The sequence below is a fragment of the Peromyscus eremicus genome, chromosome 12, assembly GCF_949786415.1.
Source record: "Peromyscus eremicus chromosome 12, PerEre_H2_v1, whole genome shotgun sequence".
In the NCBI taxonomy this organism is placed as follows: Eukaryota; Metazoa; Chordata; class Mammalia; order Rodentia; family Cricetidae; genus Peromyscus; species Peromyscus eremicus.
In genome coordinates this window covers 18,308,865-18,335,672 of record NC_081428.1, presented here as the reverse complement: position 1 = coordinate 18,335,672, position 26,808 = coordinate 18,308,865, and the positions used below count along the sequence as shown (strand labels likewise).

The 26,808-nt window shown below is 37.6% G+C and overlaps 1 long non-coding RNA gene across 7 annotated transcripts; it reads left to right on the top strand.

The window, feature by feature from the left end:
• The first annotated feature begins 14,299 nt into the window (after positions 1-14,299).
• On the top strand, positions 14,300-25,189 carry LOC131922563 (uncharacterized). 7 transcript variants are annotated; one of them, XR_009382318.1, is made up of 7 exons: positions 14,339-14,404; positions 14,682-14,837; positions 16,063-16,239; positions 22,060-22,208; positions 22,531-22,616; positions 23,620-23,902; positions 24,964-25,189. It is a non-coding gene; the product is annotated as an uncharacterized LOC131922563 (long non-coding RNA). The 7 variants fall into 7 exon arrangements; XR_009382315.1 differs by having other exon boundaries at positions 14,345-14,519; XR_009382312.1 differs by lacking the exon at positions 14,682-14,837 and having other exon boundaries at positions 14,300-14,404.
• Positions 25,190-26,808: the final 1,619 nt, after the last annotated feature.

The window sequence follows — 26,808 nt, the reverse complement described above, 5'->3', positions numbered from 1 at the left end:
TCCATTCCTATTACTCTTCAATTTGATTTTTTATTATTTCACAAATTGTAGACAGGGTTTTCTGTGTCCCTGCAGTTGCTCTCAACAACTACACGGAGACTTCTTATTAATTATGAATGTTCAGCCAATAGCTTAGGCTTATCTCCAGCCAGTTCTTACAACTTTAATTGACCAATTTTTATTAATCTATGTACTGTCCTGAGGCTTGTTTACCTCATCTATGAACTTCCTATGTTGCTTCCACATCTGTCTCTAGACTCCTCAGACTCCGCCCTTCTTCCCAGAATTCTCTCTATCTAAAAATCCTGCCTAGCTATTGGCCATTCAGCCTGTCATTAACAATGAGAACAACACATTTTCACAGTGTACAGAAGGATTATTCCACAGCACCAAATTTTCTGGATCTTTTTCCCAGAACGTTTTTAGATTCAACATTTTCTTTGACTGAGGTATCCATTTCTTCTATTTTATTTTCAGTGTCTGACATTCTCTCTTTTATTTCTTGTATTCTATTACTGAGGATAGCCTCTGAGTTTACTGTTTGAGTTTCTAAATATTTAATATTCAGATTGCCCTTAGTTTGGGTTTTCTTACACTGATTCTATTTCCACTTTCTTGTCTTGAACTGTTTTATTTATTTTCTTCCACTCCCTCTTGTGTTTTCATGGATTTCTTTAAGGGGTTTATTCTTTTTTCTCTTTAAGGATTGCTATCATAAAGTCTATTTTAAAGTCCTTGTTTTGCGCTTCAGCTATGTCGAAATTAACAGGGCATACTATGGTAGGGTTGCTGGGCTCTAGTGGAGACATATCGTCTTGGCTGTTGTTGATTGTGTTTTTACACTAATATCTCTATATCTAAGCCACTTTGGGATGATTGCAATTCTAGGTGCCGATATTTGGTCTCATTTTTGCTGGCCGGGTTTTTGTTCCTTGGTTTTTGTTTCCCTTGCTGGTTCTAAGGAAGGTATGGTAACTATGTGTCTCATGGTAGGAAATTACTCTGGGATATTGATAGGTGTAGCCACTGAAGAGTCAAAGCAAAATAAGTTTCTAAGTATTTGGGGGCTGCCACTCAGGAATGGGAATGTGCAGGGAGCATATGGAGGTCCACAGGAGGAGGAAAAGCAGGGCATTCCTCCAGGATTTGCTTAGTTCCCTGGGAACAAGAAGAGTCTATACTAAGTAGTCTCCTATGGAGCTGGAGACAAGCCTGGGGATTGAATTTGGATGAGAGAAGAGAAAACAAAGATCTTAAGTTTGTCTACCTGCTTCCTAGGCATACTTGCTTCTCTGGCATGCTTGGCTGGTAGTTTCCCAGGATTAGTTCTAGGAGCTACTATATAATGTGATGAGTTGAAGAAGCAGTATATGTTTTCCATTGGAATTGGGTGCAGAGAGGATCAGGAAGCCACAGAAATTAGTCATTGGCAGGGTTGGGGTTGATGCTAAGGGATGGGATTTTGAGGAAAGAAAGGAGAGGTGAAAATCTGAATTTAGGTTTTTTTCTTCCCTGGGTAGGGTGGCTTATGGGTTCTCAGGGACAGGGTATGCCTCTCAAATCCACCTCTCTCCAAAAAATTTGTAATGCAAAGGCTATGTCTGCCAAACTGAAATGTTAAAATGTCAATCAATCTTATGTAAATTAAGTATTTCCTTGATCAGAAAATATTCTCTTCACTCTATTTGACAATTTAAAATAATTAAGGCTTGCATTCAGATGTAAAGAAAGTCAGGAAGAAAATAAAATGAGAAATGTAGTTGTTTGAATGTGAATGGTCCCATAGACCCATATATATAAATTCTTGGTGCTCATTTGATGGAAGTGTTTTGGGAGGATTAGAGGGCATGGTCTTCTTGGTAGAAGTGTATCACTGGGGGGTGGGCTTTGGGGCTTCTGTGTTGGCTCCTTCTCTGCCTTGTGGTTCTTGTTTCGAGATGTAAGCTCTCAAATGCTGCTCCAATGTTATGCCTGCCTGCTGCCATGCTACCTGCCATGCTGGCCATAGCCTCACCCTCTGAAACTGTAAGCCCTCTTTTAATACTTTCTTCTGTAAATTGGCTTTGTCGTGTTATTTTGTCACAGAAGTAGAAAAGTAATTAAGACAGAAGCCTACAGAGTTACTATTTTCTAATCATGGGCAATGTAGCTCCACAAATTTGATTAACTGTTAATTAATGTACAATTAAAAAACAAAAAGCATTACAATCAGAGTTTAAAACTGATTTTGGTGCCTGATTCACATTTAAAATTTCATAGAACTCTTTTTTGACTCTACATCCTGAGCGAAGAATGATTTTTTTCCCAACATAATACTAAGTGAAAACTACCGGGTACACATTTTGTAAAAAAAAAAATTAATTTTATTTAATTAATTTTTTAAAATTTATTTTACATACTGACCACAGTTTCCCTCCCTCCTCTCCTCCCATTCTCTTCCCCAACTCCCATCTAACCCCCTCCCCACCCACTCCTCCTTCATCTCCATTCAGAAAGGGGCAGGCCTCCCATGGGCTTGAACAAAGCAGGGCACATCAAGGTGAGGCAGGACCAAGCTCCTCCCCTTGCATAAAGGTTGGACAAGGTAATCCAGCATGGGGAACAGGTTCCAAAAGTCAGATAAGTGCCAGGGACAGGTCCTGATGTCACTGCTATGTTTTACAGACAGACCAAGCTACACAACTGTCACACAAATGCAGAGGACCTAGGTCGGTTCATTTTTTTAAGAGACCAATTTCTTGTGTGTTTTTGTCTATTTATACATTACCCAGTGTTATAGAAAGAAAATGCTCACAAATGTTCTTTCCACTGTTTTTCCAAACAAGAAATAAAATAATTAAGAGAGCAATTTCTTGTGTGTTTATATCTTTTTACATTTACATATTTTGTCCAATGTTATAGAAAGAGAGTACTTCAAGTAAAATAGTCATGGAAAACTGGAGTTGGTAGGGAATTTGAAGAGGAAGCCCATGCATAGATTGAAAATCTTGGAGGGAAAAGGTTTAGCTTCATTATCTGTTAAATAAAGAGTTATATAAACAAAATTATGCATTTAATTTGAATTGCTTTATGGTCCATTATATTGATTCATAACCAATTTAAATCATTTTTTTTGTTCCTTTTTGAGAAAACAATACTAATACTACTTAATAATACAAACAAGCACTCAGTGAAGAAATCAAATGTCCTCCTACCACAGTTTGCTAGATCAGTTAAATTACTGAATCAGTTAAATTAATACTTATATAGGGCCATAGTACTCCAGTGTTGTGTTATGAAGTGAATCACAGTAGGCATAATACTTTCCTCCACTCCTGTGGTAATCCTACAGTATTTTCTCTTTGATAGTAATGGTAAATCCCATTAGCTTTCCCACTTATCAGACGATATTAGGAAAGAATATTTAGGTGGTTTTTTGTTTGTTTGTTTTTGTTTTGTAATTTTTTTCAAGATAGGCTTTCTCTGTGTAACAGTCCTGGCTGTCCTGGCATCTGCTTTGTAGATCTGCATGGCCTCAGATTCACAGAGATCTTCCTGACTCTGCCTCTCCAGTGCTGGGATTAAAGGCTTCTGCCAGCACTGCCTGGCTACTAGGTGTTTTTGTTTTGTTTTGTTTTGGTTTGGTTTTTTAGGTTTATTTTTCTACCTATCAAAGGTTGGCAGTTCTTCAAAAGATATTTCTATGTGGAACTTGCAAATGCACTCTAATACAATAAGCATCTTGAAATGAGAGTATCCTGAATTAATTGGATGAATTCTCAATCTAATGATAGGAGCCTTTAGCAAAGAAAAGAAGGGGAGAGATACTAATATGGGGAAGTCAGGACAGAGGGAGCATATTTGCAACATGTCTGCAGCCATCAGAAGCTGGAGAAGCAGCAAAGCTCTTCCCCCCAGTCATCTCAGGGGCCTGTGGTCTACTGCCATCTGTGCTTTGTGCTGGCCGCTCGGAAGATGAGAAGATGAACGTGTGATGATTTAATTCACCAGGTTTACAGCATTTCCTTACAGCAGCCTTAGGGAACCAATGCAGCCCCATTTCCACAAACTCTAAAGGTGAGGACAAAGGCCAACAGGGAAGGGGTACAGTTAAGAAATATGCAACGCCTGCCAATTGGGCCATTTGTGAGCTGTAACAGAATGGATGTTTACAAAGGCAAGATTGGGGTTAAGGAGGAGTATGTGGTGATGGCAACCGATTGATTTTCTAAAGCTGCAGTAGCGAACTAGTGCACACAGCGAGGCATGGACTTGAGTCATTTGTTTTCTCAGGGTTCTGGAGACAGGTTCCAGCAAGGTTGCTTTCTGAGGCTTCTGCTCTCAGTGGCTTGCAGTGTCTCACTTTTTCCGTGTTGTCTCACAGGTGTATGGGTGTTCATGTGAGTGTGTGTGTGCGCGCGCGCGTGCATGCATGTATGTGCATGTACGTGTGTGCGTGGTGTGTGTATGAATCATTCTCATGTATCTTCCAGTATCTTCCTTTCATTAAGACATCAATCAGATAAGATGAAGGTTCATGCCAACAGCTTCATTTCAATTTAATTATCCATTTAAAGACTCTAAATATGGACACAACTCTAAGTTCCTGGCAGCTCGTGTTTCACTAGATGAATTTTAGTATTCAAGTGAGTCTACAGCATTGTTTTAGGCAAAGATATGCCCTGTGAGACCCAGAGAAGAAGAGGCCTGAGCCGAGATGGATGTTTAGGAAATGATGACCTTGCTACGGCAATAAAGGAGGTATCACAGGAAGGGAAGCTGAAGAACAGATTCTCCTTTCCCTTTCTTTTTTCCTAAAGGATCAGTGAGGCTTTGCATATAAGCATTCCAATCTCAGAGTCAGAGCAAAAGTGGGAAGGTTAGAGCGGTTCTGAAGAAGATGCCCAGACTGATTGAACATTAATGTCATTTCACCCTTGAGACAATCTGTGGTCAGTTGAGTAGTCTGAAGGCATGCCTTGGAAATTCAAAATTGCAGTCTTACCTTCTACAAATTATTTTTAATTTTCAATCATATATATTAAATGTTAAATTAAATACATATTATACATACATATGTACACACACACACATACCTCAAATAGCACAAAGAAGTACTTTAACATATCACAAAAATGGGTGCATATTCTAAGATTAAGCTGCTGTGTGTCAGGCAAGGCTGTACTCTTGATGTACGAAATGCTCTGAAACACAGCTCAAATGCCTCTTTTTATAGATCTGATTTCTTAAGTTGCTAAGAAATACCCAAGTCAGTACCCAAGAACCCAGTGAAATAATAGGATGTATTTAACCAAATAATTCTAGAGGAAAACATCTCATGAGGATAGCATACTAAAGCACCTTCATCATCCAAGAAACTAATTAATATTCATTTAAATGAATTAAACTACAAATAGACATAGGCTTATTTTCCTTAGTATGTAAATAATCCACTAGAATACAGTTATTATTTGAATATCTTTAGGTATTCTAGTCAACTAAGTAATAGGAATAAATATTTGGATTTATTACCACTCTGTTTCTTTTCCTCATGGGTTCTTTAGTCTTAAGTTACAACGTTTCACTGATGAATTAAATGAAAATATCAGTTTACAAACTGTCTCATATGTTTATACATATGCTGACTGTCTGCTCTTATTTGGAAAATGCATGAGGCCAGTTTTGCTAGAAACCTAATGGAAGTTTCTCTGAACTGGGTTTATACATTAGAAAGTTTAATGATTAAATTTCTGAAAATAATTAATGATTACATACATTTTAATAAAGTTTATAATGAATAGACAGTGGAGAAAATTGCATATTTGTTGCAGTTTCTGCTAGGAAATAATTGCCACCGGAAAAGTCAAATGAGTAATAGAAATATTTGAGGGATTTAAAAACTGCTCACAGGGTTTTCACAGAACGTTGCCACTAGAGGGCACTGCTGTTCTTTAGCACACCACTTGTACCCTCAATAGCCCTTGATGATCTAAAACAGGGGCTGACTGGCAAATTTGGACTGTCGTATGAAATTTTCAGAAAGAGAAAAATAAATTTATGAAAGTTTATACAGTTTATCAGAGCTCTTAAAAGGCCAAATACTTAACTTAGAATTCCATCAAATTCATTTTACCTATCTTTGTGATAAACATTTGGAGAACATGACGCAGAATGAAGAAAGAAAAAGATGATTTGGTACTCTGTAGAAATTTTTAAAAGAGAATTCTGTATATTCATTGTAAAAAAAAGTCTGCTTCTTATAACGTGAAATAATAATCATAATCATAGCTGCCTAGACAGGCTTCCCTTCGCGGTGCTATGACAAACTTAAGCAAACATAGTTTATATTCATACCATTTTATACTTTCATATTTAGACATGCACAGTACAAATGAGAAGACAGGTACTTTCATGACTCATTTATAAGAAAAGATTGAGGAGCAGAATGCAGTGACTGTGTAAATCACATAGGCATGAAGGTGGAAATATACATGCATGAACGTGAAAATAAAAATGAAGATGAAGAATATTTTTTTCTACCAAACTAGAAATATACATATACATGTAAAGTTCAAGTTTTGGTGTTGAGAAACAAAACTTATATTTCATTAGTATTACTGCAGCCTTAAGTTCAAATCAACTTAAGACATGCTGTGTTTATTATGTAATATATTATGACTACTATAGAAATGTAAGGTATACTTATTGACACAAAACAATGGAAGCTTAAGGGGAATTTGATATATATCTTCAAATAGGATGCATCATGCACCGTATGTGAAAACATGCCTGTTTTGTAGGTAGAATTAGGAGTTCTTTGTGGGTTACAGTGAACTACAATCCTCTATGGAGGAAAAAGATTTTGTACTGGTCTTGAAATATAAGTTTAGTTCAAATTCCTGTGTAAGGCGCTACACAGAACAAGACTCAGAACCCTGGATGGTCTGGGTAGACCCGGTGGCAGTCAATATATAAATCTGGAGGCTTTGGTGAGTAGGGCTGGGGGTGGGAGTTGAAGCAATGTCAGAAGATAAATGGGAGCTAGGGGGGTGATCAGAAGTTAAGAGCACTTGATGCTCTTTCGGAGTACCTGAGTTCAGTTCCCAGAAGCCATATAGTGGCTCACAACTGCCCACAGCTCCAGCTTCAGGGGATCTAATCCTCCTTTCTCAACTTACCAGACACATTTCATTTATCGTGCATGCAAAACACTCTTATACATTAAATAAAAATAAATAAATCATAAAAAACAATAAGTAAAGATTAAAAAATTATGTATGCCTTTGAACAATCAGTTGTGTGATGTGATGAAATCAGTAATTGGGAAAAGAAACTTGTTGGGACGTATTTCATGAAGAATCTCTTTCATAAAGCAATCCAGAGATGGTAAGAAGATTAGTTAAGGCAGGGCAACACACAGAGGAAGTGAGAGACTAAACATGCCATTTGGAAAAACTGAACAACAGTGATCTTTACTAATCAATGGTAGGGGAAGCAGAACAGAAAGAAAATAGGGAATGGGCTTAACTCTTTAAGAGAATTAAGCCCACAGGACATACAAAACAAAAGAAAGGAGAAGGAGGATTATATTAGAGAAAAGACAAGAGAAACAGTTCTGTTTTAGATGTTGAAACTTCTTTCATTTGATTAAATACACACATTTTCCCTAGAAATGCAGGGCACGCTGTAGAAGGGAGCTAGATTGTCATAAATTTAAAGAGTTATATTTAGAAATGCTAATTAAACCAGAAGGAGGGGGTATATCTCTGACTGCAGCGGGAAAAAGAGAACAGGGGATTAAGTCTAAAATGTGGGTCAATCTGTATTTTTATGTTTAGAGTAAGGGCTGCTACCATTGAGATATTAAAAATAATTATCTTAGATGTGTGTTGGAGGAAGGATATAAAAAATTCATCAGAGTCAAAGAATAGGGTTTCCCTGAAGTGGAATTCTAAACATGTCAGGATTTGGAAGTGAACATGTCACAGAATTAACTAATTCACAGAAGACCATTTCCATCTAGAAAGGCATTATTTCATAAAGGATTTGGGGACAGAAGTAAGATTAGCCTGTTTTGAATGGAAGGGAGAGGATGTATGTGCAGTGAAATGAAATTAAACAGAAAGCTAGTATCAAAGGTTTAAAAACTAGGAGTAAATACTGTACACACACCCAGAGAAAAGGGAGAAGGAATCATGGCAGAAATCAAAGATCTAAAACAAAGAGAAACAGGTCGAAGGCCCAGGCTTCAGACGGATAGAGGGGACTGAGGATATGGCTGGAACAATCCCTTTAGGAAGCTATGACAGTATAATTCTCATGCTCTAAAGAGATATAATGAACTTTAGATTTGTCTGGTATATTCTCAGCTACGTCAAATCTATTTTAATTGCATACAGGTTAAATTAATCAGTAAAAACCAAGATAGCGTTTGTCATCATTGTATTGAGATTGTACCCACCCAAGGGCTTAAGTAAGTATTCTCCCTGACCCCTCCCTCTGCTTAGATGATCCATACACAATACAGACGGTAACTCAGCTTGTAATATAATATTTTTTTCTGATATTTAGTGCTAAAAATGACTCTTTACTATAATATGCTACTCAGTTTACCATAGACTCCTAATGATGCCCATGTATAAGCCTAACAGAAACTGAAATCTTGCAATTCAAAAGGAATAGGAATATCAAAGCATGATGATCAGCAGTCTAAGCCTACTTTGTTTTATTATGAAATGTTTCTGCTTTTATAGGCATTTCCATTAGTGAAACACACACTGTTGTTCTGAAAGGTTTCTGTAAATCATACGCAATGCCAATGATGCTGGTCAAGCTCTCCTGTGCTGACTTGGGTGAGACCTGGGCATGACTTTGTTCTGCTCTTCCTTCCTTTGACTCTGGTTGCTGAGCACCAGCAAGGCCTTCCACTCATCCAGCATGTGTTCTAGGAGATGCTTATCTGGGCACTTTTGGTCTCCTTGTCTGTCCAGCTGACTGACTACCATGCTCTGATTTCCTGTATCATGCTATTCGTTTTTAATATTGCTCACTTCACTGCTAAATTGTCTTCTCCAACTTCATAGAGATTAGACAGATAGGAAGGATCTTGTAGGCAAGGATTGGAGTCCTTACCAAGCTGTGCCTTCTAAATACTGACTCACCTACAATAAGAATAAAATCCTTTTGCATTAATGATGGTACCAAGATTTTATCTATCTATCTATCTATCTATCTATCTATCTATCTATCTATCTATCTATCTATCTATCTATCTTTGTTTTCAAGACAGAGTTTCTTTGTGTAACAGTCCTGGCTGTCCTGGAACTCCCTTTATAGACCAGGCTGGCCTCGAATTCAGAGATCCACCTGCCTCTATCTCCCAAGTGCTGGGATTAAAGGCCTGTGCCACCACCACCCAGCTGGTATCAAGATTTCTAATCCACAGTTTTCAGAAATGCCATTAAGAGTAGGAAGCAAGAGTTCAGAAGGTGGTGATGCATACCAGTAAGATCTCACCTGAGAGACAGAGGCAGGAGGATCACAATTACAAGCTAGCTTGGACTACATGTGGGGACAATCAATACAACAAAAACAAAAGAAAACAGAAGTGACAAACAAAAATCTGAACAAATAATAAACAATAAAAGATACAATGAAGCAGAAACAAGCTTGGCTGAGTCTTCTTTATCATTGTGACACAGTCTTATCTCCCTCAATGGCAGAACTAGGTTCAAGGAAATGTGACAGAAGGTGAAGTAAGTATGTTAACGTCTTATGTTTACACACACACACACACACACACACACACACACACACACACACGCTAAAATAGTTAAAATGTCACTTGTTGGAATGATTTTCTGGAATATATACCTTCCTGTACATGGTTCCCTGCTGACCCAAATGTTACACAGCTTATAAATGTGAACATTGTTAATTTTAATAGTTATGCAACTTAAGACAGGCTTACTAATATTTTACCATTCGTGGAAATACAGCATCCCCTCACCTCGGTATACTATTAACTATTGCACAGGTTTAGATACATCAAGTCTCTGTTTCATATGTTCTAAGTCCTAGCTATAGAGTGCTACAATAGAGGACACTTTCTACATAACTGCAGCAAGACTTCTTCAAGAAAAAGCTAGTGTAGACATAATCTTGTGTGACTTTTCCTAGGGGGGTGTGAACAGGTTGTACTTATCCTAGGTAGGACACTGAGGATACATCAAATAAACAGTTCTCCCAAAGTCCTCCTTAGCTAACCGATGAGTTTATTGGAGGTACTCACACATGTCTAGGTTGGGGGTTACTTACAAAGCAGGGATGACTCAGTCAGCTGTATCCCTGAAGAGCCCATCCTAGCATGGGTGACTATTCCAGAAAACAGCATTCCTGGAGCTCTGCTCACAATGTTCAGGCAGTTGAAGGGTTGGAGACTGAGACTTCTCTGCTCTGACTCTTCTCTCCTCAGCCTGTTCCCTGCTTCTGTCACTTGGGGGAATGGCCGTGTGCATCTTGTGATGTTTATTTACTGCCCAAGTCACCATAAACCTCTCTCACCCCTCCAAAAGGAAATAGTAAATACTATAGACATTTCTTTCATCAAATTTTACTATGGCATGTAATTTGAGAAAGTGGTAATGGTTCTTATTTATTCCATGCCACATCATTCACAGGAAATGTAAATTTTAGGATCATCAGAAGAAATAAATCCAGCTAGTGAATTTCTGGAGACTTCATTCTAAGGCTTACTAAAAATCACAATAATCACACTAGTTTATGGAGACACAATGCCAGCTAATTCTTTGTGTGCAGATATACTTGTTTGTACGTGTGTGTGTGTGTGTGTGTGTGTGTGTGTGTGTGTGTGTAAGGGTTAGTGTGCCTGTGGAGGACAGAGGTTAACATTGGGTGTCTTCCTCACTCTTCACCTCATGGTTTTGAGACAGAGTCTTTCACCAAACCAATTAGGAGTTCCCAATTCAGCTAGGCTCCAAGAATCTGTGTGTTCAGCTTGGGAATCAGCATTTGTCCTTTCAATCGATATCAGCAATGAGGATTATCCTTCACACCCCTCCAAATCTATACTTCATTTTTCTTCAAAGAGCTAGAAATACTTTGAGTCTCTTCCTTGATTTTCCTTTTTTTCCTTCCTTTTGTTCAGGAGACACCTTTTACTAGAGCTCTTGACATAGCCCCTGTACTGCTCATCTTGATTCTAGACTATTTTCCCCATGTTTTTCATGTTAATCCCATTGCACCTTCTGAGCAGACTAAAAAGGCGTTAAGGTTTCTAAATCAGGCTACTGGTGTCAAAAGTTACCTCAGCATCTATAATCAGAAAAACAATAATCCCCTCTTTTTCTTCTGAAGGTTGCAGTTCCCCAAATGAATTCATTGAGACTCTATTGTGCTTTCAATGTGCATCTCGGACTTCACATGTTTTCAGTGCAACAGATATTTTCTGCATTCCCGTGTTGAACCTAAATAGTTGTTTCTCCATGTTCTCTTCCGAGCTGTGAAAGGAAGCTCCCTCCCATAAAGAAGACACTGCACAGGTGAAGAGGAGTTAACTTCAGTGGGGATGAGCCTGATACAGTGGGCATCATGGCCTTGTCTGCTTTCTCTTCGTGAACTGACTCTGAGAGCACCACATGCCCTGTCTCAGGAGGTTAGGAAGAAAGCTTTCCAGTTGCCCCATTCCACACCATTGCCTCTGTAAATTCAGCTCTGTCATGTTCTCCAGCTTGTCTCACTCTCTCTCTTATCTTTTTTCCAGACATAGTCACTTACCTCAGGATCAGTATTCAGGGGAAACTAAAATAATAATAAAAAATCAAGATAAAACACACTCTGTGTGTGAGAATGACAAATTTAATTTTAAAAAAGTCAAGAAAAAAACCCACAAGAATGAGTACAACCCGACTTTAGAGTAAGAATTAATCTAACTTGTGCCTAGTTGACAAGAGAAGATTTCAGAGATCAGAAGGCTCTGAGTTTCTGTTAGAAAAATACGCTCCTGATACATTTTTCAACATAATGAGATATTAACAAAATAGTAAATAAACCCATGATTTTTGTAGAGCCAATACCAAATCCCAGAGAGAATAACACAAATGTGGGAGATTTATTATTGTAATTTGAAAGTAAGTACCTGAAAGGTATCAAAATATCATTGGATATGGACTGGAGACTATTTTAAAGTGTGTGTGTGTGTGTGTGTGTGTGTGTGTGTGTGTGTGTGTGTGTTTTAAATCATATATATGAATTTGGTATGCAGCTAAGGATGATCTCGAATTCCTGATCTGCATACTTCTATCTCTTAAATGTAGGGATTTATGATAGGACATCACACTTGGCCAACAGAAATATTTATAATAACAAACATTATTATATTTTTAAAACATTTACAACACTAGCCTGATGTATTATGATACCCTGCCTTAAACAAACAAACTTGTAAGGGAAACCAAAAGTTAAGCATTCTTGCTAACTACTCTTGCTTAAACAATTTGTGTATCTGACTAATATTGGCATTGTGAATTTTTTTGGTGGCTTTAATTTCTTAAAACTTAAGAAAAACATGGCTGAAGTATAGTTTAGTTGGTAACATATTTTCTTGGCATGCACAAACTCTGGGTGACACGTAGCTGTCAATTCACTATTCTGGAGATAGACATAGGAGGGTCAGAAATTCAAAGTCATCATCCACTACCCAGATTTACATAAAACTTTGTAGGGAAAAATACATGAAAAACCTTATCTAAATATTGACTACATTTCAATATTCAAAATAAATATTCAAATATAAAATTATATTTGACATTCTGGAGCATTTTTGTGTTTTTTTTTCCTTCAAGTGCATGTCTTTATTTTAAAAGTAAAAATTATAACATACAGAAATTTCTGGAGAAAAAAAAACTGCTTATGTTCTTTAGCTCCTTTCCTTAAGTGAAAGAGCTACTTTGAAATTACAGATTCACTACAATTTCACATGGGCTATTCATAACACTTGGTGAGTTGACTGGATCAAGAAAATGGGTCAGATTTGCTGTGTGTCATTTGTGATTGACTGCATTTATAATGTTTTATTTGATTCATGAAGCTCACACATTTAACAATATCAATGAATTATTTTTACATAAAATATATGTATATGAAAGATATATATGAAACATACCTATGAAATATGTGAAATATGTATATATTCATCCATCATTTACATGTATATGTATCATCAGGTAAAATCAGAGAAATTTGAAGGTATGCTTCATGCCACTCTTGATGTGAACTGTGTAAGCAGTCTGGCACTAAAGAATTGTTATTCTGTAGTGATACATTTCATATGCTGTGTAGTATTTTGGTGAAAACAATATTGAAATGGTACTGGAAAATCTGGTTCTCAGTCCTACTTCTGACATCAAATAATTGTTACACCCTGGCGCTGACTTTATGGATCTCCAGAGATTTTATTGCAAAGTTGATATTTCATTCATTTTTAATATCCCTCCAGGCTGTGCCTTCTACCTTTAAAGATACTCAGTAAAAGGCACAGGGAAGAAAATTTCTTGGTAAACCATGTTTTGATTATTAGGTACAATTTCTTGTCTTGTATTTGAAATACTGAAATAATAAGATGCATGAAAATAAAATACGATTTGAAGAATAGTTTGTTCTTACACAGTTCCTTGGGCATTTCTCCGTTGGAGCAGGCTGTATAACTGGCCAAGTCAAAGCACTTAGCATCTCATGGAGCAAATGTTACGTGGGAAAAAGCATTCTTATGATTTTAATTGTCTGAATGGAAATGTACTCAATGGTAAGGATTTAATCAATAATTAATATGGCAATTGAAATCGTAGACAGACCACTTTGTATGTGTTTGGCCATATTCATCTTTTCATGGAAGAGCAGTGAGGACACTCTCTGAGAGATTTCCCCCTGGGAGACTGATGGGTACAGCATTTTGAATTATTTCGCATATGTCGTTGAAAGAAATTGATTGCTGGTGTTTTCTATTTGGACATTTGGGTCAACAGACACATGTCAGTTTCTTCTAAGGTCATCCCCTAGATGTTGGAATTTAAATGAAGGAAGAGGAAAAGGTTCCAACAAGGAAGTGGAAAATACCGCTAAGGAGCAGGAATAAGATTGTACTGGGAAAAATAGGTACTTTTAGAAAGAAAGAGAGAATAGAGTTATAAGCAGAACACTTAAAATGAGACAGCCATTTAATGAGGTATGAGATGCATCCATGTAACAGTTTTTGTGGGTTCTGAATTCTCTGTGTCTTCATAATGATGTGCATTCTTTTATCTGTTTCACATGGGAGAAAGAACAGAGAATTCCTAGTGTTCTCAGAACGAACCTCACAGGAGAGGCACATCCACCAGAATCCATCAGTGGCTGTGATCTTCGAAAGGTCCTCTTGTATATACTTCACTGAGATTTTATATAGTTTCCTTTAAGGATCACCTATAATTTCCTTTCTCAATATAGCAAGGTCAATTGGAAAAAAAAAATTTGAAAGGCAAATAGTAAGGACACCATTTTGGGGATTTTTTTTCTCTATGTTTCATAAATGTCTGCTCATGGCACCACTTGTGTGGCCTTTGAGTAACTTTAGTTTCTTTATCTTTCACCTCGACTATTGAATATGGTCTCTCATCTGTGTGCTTTCCTACTAATTATATTTTCAGCTGTGGTTATCCAGATAACCATCACCTGTTTGGGAAAGAAATAAACCTTTGTGCTGGTTAGATTTTATTTTCAACTTGACATAAACTCGAGTCACCTGGGGAGAGAGAACTTCAATTGAAGCATGGCCCAGAGAGGACTGATGTCTGGCTGTGTCTGTAAGAGATTATCTTGAGTGATGATATAGAAGGTTCCACCCCACCTTGGCAATGCCATTTCTTGGGAAGGTGTCCCTGGAGTATATAATAAATGTGACAAAGCACGAACTTATATGGGAGCCAGCAAACTTGCTGTTGGGGTCCTGCTTAAGTTCCTCAGTGATACATTGTGATCTGGAAGTGGAAGCCAGATAAACCTTTTATCCCCAAGTTGCCTTCCGTCAGAGTGTTTTATCACAGCAACAAGATGAAACTAGAACATATCTCTCTTCACCTAAATCCTTTGCATGTAGATATGTGTTTGTACAGACACAGCTGCACACTATCTCTAAACATTGCTCATGATTTTCCAGTATGTAATATACTTGGACATGTTTTCCATGGTATCCTTAAAGACTGAAATAATTTTGGGAGCCCAAATGATCTATAAACCTCACCATCATTTTTCTTTCTTTTCTTAATTGGGTACTATAAAATATAGCCAATTATTTTTTTGTTTTGGGACAAGATAATAAGGTTAGTTAGGTGAGTGACAGCAGATGTATACACAAAAGTAAAATTCAAATGATGGCAAATATTCTCTCTTCTGTAGGTTTAGTCACAGGGGCAGAATGATCTCCTTACATAATTTGAAATCACAGCTCCATGAAGTGTAACAAGCCCTACAAAGGGAGCCAAAGCACACCCACATTTTACTAATTTACTCCAGTCTCAGCAGAATGTATATAACTGTCAGCCATAATCAGACCTTCATAACATACCTTCTTCACGGCTCCTCTTTACTGTAACCAGAATGAAGACCACCTGCTATTAATATTCTCATGATTTGCGTGGCTGACTAATGAGAATTGCCTGAACAAAGCTGGTCTTAAACAATTGCTCTCAAGCACAGGCTTTTATGGTTCTGTTAGCCTGCGTTAAAATACTTCACTGTCAAATTAAAATTGGGAGCAAGGCAACATAGGCCCCAGGAAAGGGTACATACACTGTGTGAAATATGTAATTAGGAACAAGCACAGTGACAAAATGGAGGCACAAGCACATGTAGCAGGCATGTCTGGGAAAAACTGTTACCAAAAAGCTGGGAAGCCAGCACTTAGCTGACATGGATTTTCCTCTGCCTATCCATTCTTTATTGTATCTAGCAAATTAGCGAGTGTGTTAGCATGAGTGCCATACTCCCGGGAAAGGGCAGTGATTTCTTCTCCTCTCACTCATATTCCAGATTGACAGTTCCCTAGGGGGACAGCAGAAGTAACTTTAGACGTGCCCTGACGGAGGCAAGTCAGCTCATTAGGCGCTGCCTTCACAGCACTTTACCTTCAGCTCACAGATGGAGACAAGGGCTCTTTGAAGGCGATTTCGAGGCAGATTCGCGTGGAGCAGCATAAGTGGGGTTTCTGTAAAGTATCGTTCCCCTGGAAACCAAGTGTAACAAATACCCTGTTGTCATCAGCTCAGGATGCCTATGGTTCACACATAAATATAGGGCCTGTGCAGAAATCTGCACAGAGGATGCCTGTGTTAAAGATATACATAAGCAAGAGGTCTTAAGGATGGTCAATCAGATCCTTTAGGGAGTCTTGAACTCTTTTAAAAGAGCAGAGTGTTAAAGTGCCTGGCAGAAATTACTCCTTTATGATGTATGTGTGGTACAGAGTTCCTGTGTGAAATACAGTATTCCTCCATGCAATTTAGAAAGAATTCAATTTTAATTGAATTAGATAGTGTTTTACTATAGAGGCCTATCTTGTTAATTTAAATCCCAAGATTCTCACTTGTGGGAACAATCATAGTAGAATTTTATTTTATTAATAATTTAACTCTGTCCATATTCATAAGATTGAAAATACTAGTGAATAGGATGCTATTTTCCTTAGTGAATTTTTTAAATCTTAGTACAGTTGTTCCTCTGGTTCTGTAGGCCCTATATCTGCAGATTTAACCATATATGTGTAAAAAATGCTTGAAAAAATTCTGCAGTGAATACATACAGACTTCTTTCCTTTTCACGAGACACTTAGAAATATATATATGAATCATTTAGATGTTGTATTCAACATAATAAACAACCCAGGGATGATTTTTAGTAGTGGCAAGAAGTATATAGGTAATATTCACATTCTGGTGTAGAACAGTTTATGTGACAGACTTACGCATTTTTAGACTTTTATAGCCGCAGGTGTTTCTGAAAACCTTGGGCACCTAGGAGAAACTGTGCAATATGAAAGGGAGAAAATAGGTAATAGAGTTTAAGATGTGTCTAACATTACATTGTATGTGTACTCTGGATATTTAAACGCAGACTTGAATGAGGAATAAAAAAGTAGTTTTCAGGACTTAATATCCTTTATAAAGAAGTCCCAAGGATGAGTCTTATGCAAAAAAGCTCCTAAAACAGCTGTAAACATCTATATGTTATGTGCACTACAGGATTATTTAATAGCAGCAGCGTAAATGTATCTATTCATTTTTAACATTCCAACAACAAGCTTGGATATGACTTAGAATGAAAACATCATTCCTGTTTCACATGTCTTAAACCAAAAACTTAATGTTTTTATGTCAAAATTCTAGTATTTATGAAGTAATATCAGTGACACCATAAATCCGCATTCCTTTTACTATTTCTGTACTTATTACCAATTGTTCCACACTTCCTACTTGAAGCTTCACTCATTTTGAGTGACATGTCTTTATTTAAAAGGCTCTAAAACTATCAGGTCCATGAGATGTATTATCTTGAAATTATATAAAGAGAAATGGAGACATAAAGGACCTAGGTCACTCTTCTTCATTCACACTGTACCAGGTCTTTGAATATTCCTTCTCCTTATTTAATCACTGGTTTATGATAGGCTACAATTCAACTCTACCTAATTAGTCTTTACAAGCATAATGGTTGATTAGTTAATTGAGACACATGTACTTACTTAACTTCAATTTGATCTACTTAGGTTTGAAATATGGTTTTTCACAGTCTCGACTGTCAGAGAATGAAACTCTTCCTTTTTAAATTTCTTGCATAGTTAATGTCTCCTTGACTTGAGCATTACTGGATCATAGCAGAGTCTGCTCTGTGGGTTCTTGACACAGGCTGAAGTCTTCACTTTTTAGCTGTTATTCACATAGTTCTAAGTGCATTACAAAAAAATGCTGAAGTTGAATGTTTTTATTCCACTCTGTGTTACTAATGGGATTTTACCAAGGAGCATGACCTCTAATCATATTAATATTTAATCAAGCAATAAACATGCCTTGCTGCGAAGCTCAAAGGCAACCAAATTCTCTCTAGTGATGATTTTTCTATTAAATTGACAAGGATTTCTTTTGCTTTATCTCATTATTGTAAAATTGGGGTAAATGTCTCTGTGTTCAATTCCCTGTAAGTGCCCTAAGGGCCTCTTCTTAACTCTCCTACCTAAATGAATGAAGTATACAAAAGTGAAATTTAATATACTCTCCAAAGCTTTCTTCAGACATGACCTAAAAGGAAAAAAAAACTCTACAAAAACAATACAGACTTATTGCAAAATGGTTTTGAATAAAAGTAAGGAGAGATACCCAGTAATTAGTTGTAAGTACTATCATTATAAAATATCACATGTGTGACAGGGAAAGAAATACTGATTTTTATGTAATAGTAGAAAACTATCTCATTATATTTACGTTATTTTTTAGGTGTCTGTCCCTGAAAGAATGGGGGAAGGAAAACATCTCATAGCTACATTATGGTCTCCTTCTGGAGAACACACCCAAAATATTCCAGATCACTTCCCACCCACTGACATCATATCTGGGCACTGAAAAAAATTTTTTTGAGTGTGTGAAGAGATACTGTGACTCCCTTCTATCCTTTTTGTCCCTCTCAAAAGTCATCTGTACTTCCTCTCTATTTGTCTTCCTCACCTGCACTGACCTTGGAGGCTCACCCCTTCCAGAGTTTGTAGTTCTAACCAGAGAGGATCACTATAACCCAGGAAGTTGTGTCTTCTGTGAATGTTTGTAGAGCACAGTCACCATTCCAATTTCACAAAAATACATTTCATCCATTGATCCCATCAATCACATGAAATCAGCTAAGCCATGATCTTATTTGTCTTCTGGAAGATGAATGAGATGAATGATGTTGGATCTCTGGCAGATCTGTTCCTTTCATTAATTAGCAATCTTATTTTTTTCTATTTGGCTTTGTCTTTTTTATGAGCCAAAAGCTGAAAAGCTAGTTAAGCATGCTTCTAAAAAAGACCTCTCTCTCTCTCTCTCTCTCTCTCTCTCTCTCTCTCTCTCTCTCTCTCTCTCTCTCTCTCTCTCTCTGTGTGTGTGTGTGTGTGTGTTCACTTGATGCAGTGGGGGTCAGGCACTCAAGCACGTTATTAGATGGGAGTAAAGCAAGACCAATGCTCCCATCACTCTGTGCCTCTGTGTGGCGTGCACAGTTTTTGATGTGTGATGCACGACAGAAGTGGCACTTACCAAGCTTTCAGGGAACAACTCTGTGTCTCAAGACTTTCTGTATTGCTGGCTGTCAGGATTGACCAGGCTTACTCAAGGAGCCTGTCGCAATTCGGGGGCGTGGGGTGGGGGGCATGTTTAATGTCTTACCATTTCAAGTGTTGCTAGCACACAGCCTTTCCCTCCCTTATCTGGAAAGATATGGTTGCTTCTGTGTAGCACCTGGTCTTCATGAAACAAAATATTCTCCATGCTCTCTCTGCTCAACACATTGTATTTTCTTGGCTTTGGTTCCCAGCTGCTCTCTACTTGTTATTTCAAAACTGATTCTAAAGAAAGGAGACACTGCTAAATACTTGCTCTGAAAGAATTCTTATCTCCTGTGAGAGATAAAAACTTTTTTCTTTCCATGATTCCCCTTTCCCATCTAAAATAATTAGCTTTCAAAATGAATGTGTTTGCCTATATTTGGGGCTTCGCTATCACATGACCAATTTCTAACTTGCATTAGCTTTTGAAAGAGGAGAAGATACAGATCTTTCAGAGGAAATTTAAGCAAAGCTCAGGATAAATGGTCTAGAAAGTCAAACTGTTGCTGGAGATTTATTAAGTACTAATTCCAAACAAATAGTGTGGGGTGCAGGAATAATTCCCAACATTCATGCTCTTAACTCAATTCCCACCAAAATGAAAGACTGAAAAAAAAAAAAACGATTAAAAATCTATTACCTGTTGTTCAGGCACCAAAACAACATTTTCCAGAAGCTTCTAACAGGCAATTGACTGTGATAGGGTGATGCTCAGTGGGAGCGAGGCCTACACTGGAATCAACATTTTCCTTCCTCACTTAAATGATTAAACCTTTCTTCAATTAGATCAAGGGATTTTATTTCTTTTTGAGCCTCTATGAGTTTCTGATACAGAAATGATCCTAGGCAAAACACTCAAGAAAATTAAGCAGACACAACACTTTCAGTCTACATTGCACCCTGTGGAGGGCACTCACAGACCATCAAACATAGCCCGACATTCCCGAGACAGCTCCCTGGTTATCATTTTCAAGGCAAATTCTGACTTGTCTGCTCTATCGTCACAAAGTATTCCTGAAGTAAGACTTATATGAAAGCTGAGACTGAAATGGAGGCAACCACTCTTTCTTAGGGTCTTGTAACCACTCGGGATCAAGTCACAAGTTTACCTGCTAGGCAAACTCAGTAAATCTAACTTCTAATTTCTATCTTACATAAACAGAATTAAAGACACAATAAGAAAAACAGTCAGTGAAATGTCTACATTTTAACAAGGGTCATACTTAATATGGCAGAGACTGGGAGGCTACAGGTTAGAAAGTTATGCTAGAGTAGGTTAAAAGCTGTTATTCCCCTTGGATAGGTGGGCAGAAGGGTCATCTCTTTGTGGAAGGGAATAAATGTGACTGGCAGGTCAACATGATCATAGCCAGGCAGAGTGTGAACTCTTTACAATCTATATAAGGACGTCTGTGAAATGGCCTGAGATCTCTTCTCCAAACCAATATCATTAGCATTGAAGTAAAATACTGACTTTGCTAGGTGAATGTTGTTCAGACACACAATTAAATTGAAAAGGAACGTCTACACTAGAAAGAACAAGGAATCTGACCATTTTGACTATGACTCTAAAGACCCCGGAATCTGATCTTACACATGGCATATAAGGACAAACATTTTAAAGTTTAGGAAGGATTTTATCTGTGAAAATGAGGTATTATCTAAGTAAAGAGGAAATTATAGAAGAAGGAAAGTAGCATTTATAAAAATATGTTTCCATTGTATGAAACAATTATGAAAATATCAATTACTAGAATGCTGAGAAACTGGTAAACTCATAGAAGATGGAGAGCATTCAATGCTTGGATATTTTCAACAAAAACTTGAAAATTTCATGTTCATGAGCTTCCATTCAAATAAATATATAAATGCCAGTGAAGTTTTCTGGTGTTATATTTCAAGACCCATTAAAGGTAATTTTTTTTTTCGTATTTTCAATTTTCACATTCTTCTAGTTGTAAAATTAATAAACAACTTCACATTTTATAAAAATGTAAAAGAAAAGTGCAGTAGGTATTTTATTGTTAATAAATTTCAAAATTGAGTGCTGTGACCAAAGGAGCTACTTTGAACCCTTCTGGTTCCTTCTATTTGAATGATACACTTTAATATGTAAGCCTAGAGAGCATGTTTTCTACATATATAAATAGGATTTTGAGTCAATAAAATAGGCGTCTAAACTACCATTTATATTTTATCAAAATATTACGGCAATGAGAATTGTTGGAGAATGAATGGGGAAGCCTCATTATTTGAAGGAGTGATGCTAAATTATTTGATAATAATGCCCACAGGTAAACCAGCATCCTAATTGATTAAGTATTTATTTTTATTCTATTTTTCGGATGAGATTAAGTGAAACATACTAGTTTTCTCAGTTTAAATTTATGTAGAAATGCGCAAATACTATTTTGCTGTTTTTTTTTTAAACCTGTGTGAAATTGTGAAGTGAGATATTGGGTTAAGATCATATTTTCTGTCATTAGTGTCTGGGTCTAGGGAAGTGAAAGGTGTTTTCAGAAGCCAGTGTTGTCGAGGAATACAGCTTTGCTTGTCTGTACTACAAGGATCCTGAACTGCTTGTCATAGCTGGCAGACTCCACTGGCTGAGGTGTTGAAATCTGAAAGGAAGCAGATAAATGCAATGAAAAACTTTGTTTCTCTACTGTTCCAAACAGGAGCTCAATCTGGAGAGACAAGAGATTCTCAGAGCGTGAGAACCGGGTAAATCACGACATGAATCTCCACGCCAGCTGCTGATAAACCGTGGCTTAGCTCTTAGGATAAAAGTTGCAGATACGCTTCCCTGGAACCAGGACAGGCAGATGTAAGAGCTACTTCCAATGCTGAACCGAGGCCTGAAGAGCAGGGTTTCCAATTCTGTTGCTTTTTTCCTTCTTTTCTCCTATTGAATGTGTTTGAGCAGCATATGATTTCAAACGATCCTAGGAACGCATCATTTTGAGCTGTCGTGTTCTTCAGAGACAACGACTTAGAAGTTTCTTCCAGATAGTTTGAGTATTTAGCTCAGGAACTTGTTTGATTTCACTTCGCTGCTTATGCATTAGATGAAGGACATTTCTGAGGGAAGCTTAATTAAATTCACTGTCACCAGGGGATGTTTGCATCAGTACTCTTCTTTCCCCAAGGTCCCCAAGTCGTATTAGGACACCACGAAGCATCCCCAGTTAATGATACTTGCCCAGTGAAGATTTTCTCACAGTACAAATAACTGGTAAGCAAATGGCCTATTATCACGTTGATCATGCTGCTTTGGAATAAAGTGTTTTTTCATAGTTCCTTGATTCTCAAGGTGATTGGGAAATCTTCCATTTTAAAATATAGTTTGGTCACATTTAGAAATAAATTTTGTTAACAGTATGTTAACTGTTATATTTTTTCATTAAATTCCACATTTAGAAACTTGAATTTGGTCAATATATAAAATAGCATTAAAAGATTAACAAGTCAATGCAAGAGTTTGAAATACTGTGCTTAATAATGTCAAGACTCCAGGATGTAGGTAATACATGTTTATAATCCAGTAACTATTAATGTGTTTATGTTCTTACTAACTTTGCCCCACCTTTGGCGATGATTCGTTTGGCTTCTGTTTTGTTTCAATACTCCTGCCCCACTTTTTTCTTTTACATTTTAAAGATCTATTTCTTGAGTTATCTAGAATGTTGACCATCAACCATGATTAGTGACTTGTCTTCTAATGTATGCGGAGAAAACTACCAGTGTTCTTAAGCATTGCAATCATTACCAAATGAAAAGAAGAATGTATTGACTCTATTATACAGTAGGTAATTGGAGAATAAAATGAGTAAGTGATGTATTCATAGACACTGGGCATTCATTTCATAGTCTGGATAACATAGATTGATTTCTAGTCTAAAGACTTTGATATACTCGGTTATCTGGGGTTGTTTCTTTGTGCACTGTCAGTTTTTGAATAAGTATCTGGTAACTTTTTCACATTGAGCTGGAGATCACATCCAGTACTAATACATGTTAGGTAAACACCCTACCACTTAATTGCATCTTTATCCTTAGAGGAAGCTCTTTTATTGTGATTGTCTCTCAGGTATTGATAGTATTCTAAATTCTGTGACTAATATCATTCTTATATCTTCTATTGTGGGGGTTTAGTTCTTTGGGATTTGCTGGTGTGAGGTTATCTATTGCCTACATTTTGGTGGTTTCAGCTAACTTCCTTGGGTTGGAATTTTCAGAAAATTGTGAATCAACCTAACTCAAGACCTAACAATACCACTCCTGGGCATATACCCAAAATATGCTTAATCATATCACAAGGACATTTACTTGACTATGTTCGTAGCAGCATTATCAATAATAGCCAGAACCTGGAAACAACCGAGATGCCCCTCAACTGAAGAATGGATAAAGAATATGGTACATTTACACAATGGAGTATTACACAGTGGCAAAAAAAAAAACGACATCATGAAATTTGTAGGCAAATGGATGGAACTAGAAAAAATCATCCTGAATGAGGTAACCCAGACCCAGAAAGATAAACATGGTATGTATTCACTCATGAGTGAATATTAGACACAAAGCAAAGGATAACCATGCTACAACTAACAACCCCAAGATGCTGGGTAAAGAGGAGGACCCTGAGAGGGACACACATGTATTGCCCCAGGAAGGAGAAAGATTTAAAATCTCCTGGGTAAACTGGGAGGGGGAGTAGAGGAGAAGGTATGGGGGGGTAGAAACATGAGGGCTTGAAAGAGCCGAGTTCAAGGAGGGTCAGAGAGGGAGAACAATGAAAGAGATATCTTGACAGAATGAGCCATTATGGGGTTAGGGAGAAATCTGGTGCTAGGGAAATCCCCAGGAACCCACAAGGATGTACCTAGGTAAGACTCATAGCAATGGTGGAGAGGGTGCTCGAACTGGCTTTCCCCTCTACTTGAATCCCTAGTTGTCATCATAGAACCTACACCTAACAACTGATGGAAGCACATGCAGAGACCCATAGCCAAGCTCTTGGCTAAGCTCCTAGAGTTGAGTTGAAGAGAGGGAGAAGGGACTATAAGAAGGGGTGGGGGGTGGGAAAGAGACAAACTACAGAGACCTGCTAATGGGAGGTCTGACCTGAGCTAATGGGAGCCTACTGATTCTGGACTGACAGCTGGGAAGACTGCATGGGACCACACTAGGCCCCTTGAATGAGGGTGACAGATGTGTGGCTTGATCTGTTTGTGAGTTCCCTGGCAATTGGACTAGGACTCATCCAGAGTACATGAACTGACTTTTTAAAGCCTATTCATTATGGTGCTATGCCTTACTCAGCCTTGATGCAGGGAGGAGGGACTTGGGCCTGCTCCAACTAGGTTTGCCAGGCTATGTTGAATACCCAAGGGAGGCCTTACAACCTATGAGAAGTTGCTGGGGAGGAGCAGGAGAAGGGGAGGGAGGGGGAACAGTGTGTGTTATATAATATGAAAAAATAAAGTTTAAATAAACAAGTAAACCTTAATAAAAAAATCTTAAAACAAAAGAGTGGATTCTAACACTGAGGGTATCTGATTCTTTCCGTACAATTCAAGCTGCCAGCTTCCAAGTATTCTGCACAGAGCTGTTCCTGTCACTGATAAGAAGCATTTTACTTCTACTTCTAGTTCGGTGACCTGACTACCAAAGTAATCGATTACTCACTACACGATGACTCGTACCATCCATATCTTCACAAGGACAGACTGCCAACAACAGCATTTCTTTGGTCAGCATTAATATATTCCTATTTTTATTTTAAGTAAAAACTTCGAATCAAAAGTTTTTTTCTACTCTTCTTATAGGTTTGTAATTAATCTTCTGAATTTTCTTGAAATATACTTGAGGGTAATATTTCATTCCTTATTAATTTCTTATTTCCTAATTATTTGATTACTATAGAGTTGCCATTTTCATCATAGGGTGTTCACCTTGGGATTTTCTTTAGTCCCAAGTTACAAGTCAATCTATGCTAGTACTTCTATGATATTAAGAATTTGTATTAGTTTTCTTTTGCTAGAGCAAAAGACAATCAAAATGGTTGCTTAGTGCACAGTTTCAGAGACTAGAGTTTAAACTTCCTAGGTCCCACTGCAGCAGGGCCTCCCAAGTGTGCTATTTACATACTTGTGCTACTTTGCTACCCTGTGTATACCAGAGACACCACATAGAGTGTCAGTAAGTCAGAGTGTAGAAGAGAATCTTGTTTACAGCAGCCCAGTTCTGCAGAAGTACCTATAGTCTCACATGAACTACTTAGCTGCATTGAGGATTCTTAAAGCAATGCCCCCAATGTCATAGTCGCCTTGCTCTATGCTTCAGTGACTAAATGTCCCATCATTCTTGACATTGGTTCATTAGGGACCAGCTTCCAACACTGAAACATCAAGGAAACACACCCAAATAGTATAATGACTGTAATATTTTGCCCTAGGCTACCAAGGTTCATGTTTAATTCAAACTACAAAAATATACTCACTCCATCCCAATAGTCCCAAAGTCTTATCCCTGCATCAGTGAAAAGCCCTAAATCAAGAGATCATCTGTGATTTGAGGCAAGATTATTTTAGCAGTGACAAAAAAATAGATTATGAAGAGGATACACTTCCCTGTTTTAAAACAGAGATAGGAAGTAGGGAGGAATAAATGACTCAAAGAAAGACTAACTTAACAGAGAAGGCCTTAAATCTTAACACTCCATCAGGAGTCAGACATGGTAGCACATGCTGCAATCCAAGCACACACACCCCCACACACACCCACCCACCCACCCACACACACACACACACACACACACACACACACCCCACACACAATCAGGACAGCCTCCTACAGTTAAAAGCTTTTTGTGAATTTTCTAACACAGAATGACAATCCCATTCTTCATTCAGGTTTTATTACTTTTTCATTGTTATCACAAGACTTCTGAGGTTGAATTTGTTATTTTAAAATGTTGATTATTTAGCTCAGTTTTGAAAACTGTCAGCTCCACATTGGCTTGGTTCAAGTGTTCAGTCTTTGATGGGGATGGTTTCATGACAGGAATTCATGTGAGAGGAAGAACTCACAGAGAAAGAGAAGAGACCCAGAGACACTGGGGATGGGCCAATAATATGCTTTCAGAACAACATCTCCTCATTACTTGCAAAGCCCCATCAAAAGCCATGTCCACAGTGTCACATGACTCCTCATTGTGCTCTACTTCTTACAGATGTCCATCATTCACTAACATAGACATGCTGAGGACCAAGGTTACAATATATTTACATTTGTAGGGATAAAGTCAAACTATAGCAGAACTTTGTGTAAAAACGGTAAAAATAAAATAATAATAATAATAATAAACACCTCAAGTTACTAGTAAATCTGGTGCTCTTGTGATGCAGTGAATTATGGGCCAT